This window comes from Camelina sativa, chromosome 19, assembly GCF_000633955.1.
Source record: "Camelina sativa cultivar DH55 chromosome 19, Cs, whole genome shotgun sequence".
Classification (NCBI taxonomy): domain Eukaryota; kingdom Viridiplantae; phylum Streptophyta; class Magnoliopsida; order Brassicales; family Brassicaceae; genus Camelina; species Camelina sativa.
Genome location: NC_025703.1, coordinates 17,262,471 through 17,269,420, shown reverse-complemented (window position 1 = coordinate 17,269,420; position 6,950 = coordinate 17,262,471). Strand labels below are relative to the sequence as shown.

At 33.4% G+C, this 6,950-nt stretch overlaps 1 long non-coding RNA gene across 1 annotated transcript; it reads left to right on the top strand.

The window, feature by feature from the left end:
- LOC104766585 lies at positions 1,757-3,697 on the top strand. Its single transcript, XR_764071.2, has 2 exons — positions 1,757-2,338; positions 3,511-3,697. It is a non-coding gene; the product is annotated as an uncharacterized LOC104766585 (long non-coding RNA).

Genomic DNA, 6,950 nt, shown 5'->3' with positions numbered 1-6,950 from the left:
TTTTTTTTTTTTTTTTTTTTTTGTTAAAGGTTATTCAATTATACAAGTAAATGTCTGATGGGCTATTTCCGGATTTAGGCCCATTACAATCCCCTTAGAGCCTAAACCGAATACAACAAACCAAACAAAACCACAAGATACAAAACCGACTCGGTTTCCTTAACCGGTACAGGAAACCCTAATCTCCCAAAAGAAAAACTCTATTGGAGCCGCCGTCCAAGAATTGTGGATACACACCGGAACAGGGCCTCCAGTGTGCCTGAACGCCGTGAGTCGAACGGAGATGGTGATCTAGGATCCGTTGTCATCCCGCCACCGTAGAACCGTAGTTGAGGAGGAAGAAGATAACCGAGCTTACCTTTGTCGAAGAGATTCAAGTTTAGTCGTGAGAGAGGAATAGCGGTAGAGAGTAGATCTGCAAACCTTCAACGATGGCTTAGCTCCGCCTTGCTGCAGACGACCTCCCCCATCGAACAACAGTGCAGCAAAACCTCCAGAATCTCTAGTCTGCAGATCTAACCACCATCTTCATTCGTTCCTCGCCGTGAATCTCCTTCTTCTGTTCTGCATCGCTACACCAGCGATGGAGCTCTCACCGACAGTGTCTCGAAGAGACTTCTCCCCTCCACGTCTCCCTTGATTTTGATCTGAGATCTTTGCCTAGCTGATGCAGCGGTTTACGGATGAAGCACCATGATCCACAGGGTCCTCTTCGTTGCCGGAATCAATGGAGAACCCTACCGACGGTGCACGAGGTTGTGATCAGAAGAGAAAGTGGTTTGAGAGAGAAATCGACGCGAATGAGATCCATGCGCGCAACTTCTCTGAAATGGGTTTTTCATGATCTTTTAAGTTAAATGCTTGTGCTAAACTTTCAACTAAAGAAGTGGGACATTTAGAACAGAAGAACTCCAAAAAGAAACAAAGAAAATGTAATGGCCTTATCTTTAATTTATATGAAAAATATGACCTTGTTTTAAAAGTTTTATTGCTTAGGTGCACGTTAGGTTTCACATTTAAATCATACAAAAACATTTTGTGACAATCAAATGATAGCGAGACGCCGAGACACCCTCATATGCACCTGTATTTATTGTCATATCATTTCTGTTATGAAGTAGTATTATTATGTATGTAGACATGTATTTATTATATACTTCTCTCATCAAACTCATTATATACGCTTTTAAGCTTTCTCACTCGTGGTTAGTGATTGTAGGTGTGAATTTTTTTAAAAGATAATTACATTTTTTTAACATCTATAATTTTTTTTTTTTCCCCTATAAAATGATATCCGAGAAGAATATTTTTTGTAACTATATAATTGTGGACATTAAGATATATGATTTACCTCGTTAGCCACAAAAGACCATGCATGGTACACACAAGAAAAAAAACAAAAAAAAAAGAACAGATCATAAATTGATGTGTCTTAAGATTGACTTCCAAACGTATTCGTATTGTGTATAAACTATATGATTTTGAAAGAATTTATATATATGTTATTTACCATATATGCCACACAAAAATGTTTGATGTATTTTAATATTTAAGATGAATATGTAAAAGTTATGCTTCAAAACATATAAGCCTTGTTTATTGTCTACTGTGGGTAATATAAGACTAATAAATTTTAAATATCACTTTAAAAAATGAGAAAGAGCCAAAGAAGGGAAGTCAAGTGGGGGTGTTGCAAACAACATATAGATTGCCTCCAGCTGTTTCTTATATCAGTTCTCTAACATTAAATTTCGTTTTTAGCTAAAACCATATAATGTTTCTTTTTTATTCAGTTAGCTTTCTGTCTACATGTTGTCTTCTTGTGGATGTCTTCTATATGCAATTGCAGTGCATTTATATGAACTACAGGAGGACTATTTAATTTATATATATATAACTGTCCTAATCTCTTGCTTCGTCATATATAGATGAAGTGACATTGTAATAGTTTTTTTTTTATTGGTCGATCACTAGTAAAAGATGTTCATATAGCTACATGTGATTGTTAGGGAAAAATTAGTAGTAAACTATAACTACAGAAAGTTACAAATTAGTGACAAAGTATTAGTTAATTTAATTTGTAGCTAATATGTCACTAAACGTAGGTATATAATGACGGATAGTAACAAAAGAAAAGTGTAGCAATTATTGATTTCTGGGTTTGTATCGATTTAGGGTTCTTCCATGTGACCCCTTTTCGATTACTTTTCTCTTGTATCGATTTAGGGTTTTTATTAGGTATATAATCTTCTTCTTCTTCTTCTTCCTCAAAATCTATTTCGTCGGCGATTCTTTCCAACGGCAACGGCTAAACTTTCACAGATCTCTGTAACATTTTGTAGGTCTTCTCTCTCTTTTTCTTCGGTTTTGTGATCTATTCTACAGCTCTGTCTCTGTATTTCTCAGCTCTATCTTGGAGCGCTGCTTTGTTTCTGTGTTTGGGTGATTCTCTGTCTCTGATTATTTCTTTGGTTGTATCTAATAACCCCTTCTCGATTTCCTCTCCCTTTTATCTTGATCTCCAATCTCAGATCGACCATGTGTTTCTACTTTCTAATAGCTGATCATCTTAATTCATCGGATGTTGGAACAGAACATTCATTCATTATTGGTCCTTGTTGCAAATAGTCTTATCTGATTTTAACGAGAAGTAGGTAAATTAAACATTCATTATTGGTCCTTGTTAAACGATTCTTAAATTGGCAAGGAAGACAAATTTGCAGGTCTGCTAAAGCTTTGTAGTTTAGTTGTGGCTTGTTTTTTTTTTATTTAGCGGCTAAAAGTTAAAGAGATTTAAGTTCCATGGCTCTAAGACCTCCAAGTTTGTTACTTTCTCTTGCTCTATCCACACAGTCTCGTGCTGGGTTTGCTAAGAGTTTTTTTTTGAGATGTTGTAAATTAGTTGATAGAATTTGGAGATGGTTCTTACAAGTTTAGAGCTTGAAGTTTCTTGCATATTGAATGTCATTGTAGCTCAATCATGAATCATATTTTGGATGCACTCAAAAGTACTCTCTTTACATATACATGTGAGCTAAGCTAAACTGAAATTGACTAACTAGACTACTCATTGTGTCACTTATAAGGTCTCTCATTATTATTTATTACACTGAGATATTACAGGTTTTGCTTTGCTTTTTGATGGTCCTTTTCTGCAGGTTTTGATAAGAACACTTCCTTAAATAGAATTCTTAAGTCATTACCATTTTCTTCTTTCTCTCTCTCAGATCACGGTTAAAATTTGCTTGTTGAGTTGGATATTAATGTAGTTTACTTCAACGAGTCTTGTTAGGTTCTTTGGATAAATGTCGATTGTAGTAGAGTTTTGTTGTTCTTTGTTCATGGTCTCAGACTCTCAGTTGGCAATATGTGTACTTATCTCTTTTAAAAATCTATTTTCCTTTGTTCCCTTGACTCTCTCCACTTGGTTATATGAGATGCATTGCAATCGGTTTCACTTGCAAAGATATTGTAATGTCACTTTTGTTCAATACCTGTTTCTTCGAGCAGGTTCAATGATTTTGGTGAGGATGGTGGCCGATCAGCTAAATCTTTGAAACCAAAATTCAATGCCTTTGTAAACCACTTAACAACTCGTACTGGCCAGCAATTGCCACCTTTAATGTCATGTTTTATGTAATGGATAATTTTGATGATGAATGCAATAAAAAGTTATATATATATTCATTTAAATAAATTTTGCAAAACAGGATTTTTTTTTTTTATCAGCAAAACAGGATTTTAATATGCAAACTATGTGGCAAACACCTTGTCCCAATTAGTAACAAAATAGTGACAACCATCCTTAAAGATTTTTGTGAGTATGTAGCCACACCAATTTTTGTCACGTTTTGTAACCATTTGCTACTAATACGTTTGATGGTAGTTGTCTTAAACCAGCATAGATAACTGTATCAATTAGTAGTAAATGGCGACAAATTCGGCTGTATCTAATCTGTAGCAAGTAGTGACGAATTGCGATGAAGGAGTCAGTTTGTGACGAGTAAATAATTACTAATTGTTTTTGTAACAAATCTGTAACAATTTTTTTTGGCTACGAAAAACAAGAGTTTTCCTGCACATTTTTTTGTAACTATATAACTTATTTTTACTAGTGGATGTTTTCTTATAATTAAACGTATTGATTCTGATTGATAACCAATTATCTTAGCAATACCGATAAATATCATTTAAGAAAATTCTGAATGTAGAAACAGTGTTTCCACTCGATAGCTTGATTCAATAATATGATATACAACAAGCAAACTACGTCCATATTACCGCTTCAGGCTTCACTCTTGATCATTTATATCCTATCTTATTTTACATAAAATAAATAGATAAAACGAATTATCTCTCTATATCATCAAGTAAATCGTAAAAAAAAAAAAAGATGCCAAGATTTGCCCTAAGCTAAGAGTACTTTCAAGTTTACCATAAATATGATATAAGACTGTGCATTGACCTAGAACTTTGTCATGATCTTCATCCTCCTGTGTTATTTTTTCAGTCAGTTTCAAAGTTTTGTTGCTGGCCGTTTGAGAATAGAAAATAATCGCATAAATAAGCTCTAGTCATCGAAACTCGATGTTCGTCGGTTTGATATATATATGGGTGAATCATTCAACCATTTGAAAGCAAATTTTAACATGCACTGCAATATCTATATATATATATATATATATATTCAAAAGGAAAAAAAATTCATGAAGATGTATGTGCTAATATCAAACCCTCTTCAAAACTACTCCGCGAATATCATAGATGTCTAATATATTTATGAGCTGATCAGGATATGTAACGTAGTGGGTTTTGGTAGTACAGTTAACGTAGTGGGTTATGGTATGATATGTGCACATATCTTTGAAAGAAAATAACTCATTGGGATGTTAAACTTTAAACTTTAAAGAGACCTAAAGAAAGAGCAAAAATAGAAATATAATTTGCGATTATTTCTTTTTCTCCGCAAATTTCAAAACTTTACGTGGTCTAGAGCCTTCTTTTGCCGAGAGCCGTTAAGTTCGTTGCTTTGCCACCACTGATCATCCTCTCTAGCTGTACATGTCCATCAGGAATGTATTCATTTTTAGCAGCAGAAAGTATAAATGTTTAAAATATTTATAGATTCCTATACACATGAATGTGTATTGGGATTCTAAAGTGGGAGATGCGTGTTTGTAACTGTTTCACAAATATATTATGAAACTAAAATACAATAAAACTATAAAAGTCAACTATATCGCACACTCATCATTTCTACCATTTTGAGACTGTCTTGACTTAACACGACTACTAGATTTTCTTTTAAGTAAGAAGATACAATACTTAATTAACTTCAGCTTCGTTCAAAAAAAAAAAAAAAAAAATTAACTTCAGCTTAATGTCAGGAAGATTAGAATATAAACTAAAAGAAGTAAAGAACAATGGACCGACCATTAAAACCGACACATGGGTGCCACTAATGTTAATTTGGCCGTTCCTGCTTTTAACTTATGCATGGAGACAATACGTTGGTTCGTTATTTAATTTAAGTAAAGACGGATTTTTTTAAGTTAGGGAGAAAAAAGAATAGGAACGTTGGAGGTTTGTGTTTCAAGTAAATTAGCTGTCTCTCTGATACATAAATAGCAATGGGTCGAAGAGAGTGTTATCTTCGAAGCCAGATCCTTCACAGCTGTCTTTAGGTCTCTATCGTTTCTCGATAATAATTTGTCGTTTCAAAATGCATAGACGTGGTATTTGATGGGCACAGACTATTTGTTCTTATCATGAAGTGTTTTAGGAACAGTTTTATTTGCTTGTAACATGCACATGATCTAGGTTTGGTTTTCATCATGCTTAATTTATTTTAGCCGCCATTTGTAACGTTGGTTTCATCGTGACATCAAATTGTTATTAAATTCAAGTGATCTAGTTTAGATGAGCAAAGTGTCTTTAGCCAACAACAATTGATGTTAGCAATGTAGAGACTGACGAGATCCAAATAATTGAAAGAGATGTTCAATTTTCTTTTTGAAGACAAACCAAATAGGAGCTATTTGTCAGCGGAGAAGGTGCAAACGTGTATTAATGTATGTAATGGTGTTTGGCATGAAAGAACTGAGGAGATAAACTACATTCAAGGGAATTACCAAAACCAAGGTTTCAATCAAAACTACAAGGATCACCTACATATGTACCTATAGAGTCACATATGTTGAGAACCCCGAAGACCAAGTTTATCCACAAAAGTCTTTAAGACCATGTACAATATAACAACTATCAAAGAGGGATTCCAAAAAAGCAAACTTGAGAAAATGATGTAACAACTCATGGGAAACTACAAGAAGATTGCTCAAGAGATGAAGAAATGTTTGAAAGCGTGGAAAGAGTTTATAAAAAAAAAAAGGAAATGGATATGTTTAGAATTATGTCAAACACACAAATATTAAATAGTTTAAGTAAAAAAAAAACTTAAATTGAAAGATTTGAACCATCACCTTCATTCTTATTTGTTGTATTAGCTTATATCAGACAAATTTATCTCCCATACCCAGTATGAGTATTGTATATCATATTATCTCTATGTATATATAATCTCAAATATAAGTACACTAGATTTTTTTTAAGGTACAATAGTAATACCATATAGACATGAATCATATAAAATGTTAATTCATAAAACTTTCAAATCAAAATCCGTCGCATTTTCAGATATAAAATTTTTAACTACTTTCGCAAAATTTCCATGTTAATTTTCAAGAGTCAGTTTGTTCTTGAAAATGAGAAATGGACTTTTTTTTATTATTATTAATAATGCAACCTATAAATAAATAGTTTTAACTTAAAAAGGCTTGAAGATCAATCTCTCTACATCTTATTTCAGCCCAAGAATATGAGCCCAACACAACCATCAGCCTAACTCTTTAAAAATGATGTGTTTTTAGTTTTTTACATTTTAGGGGGGGGGG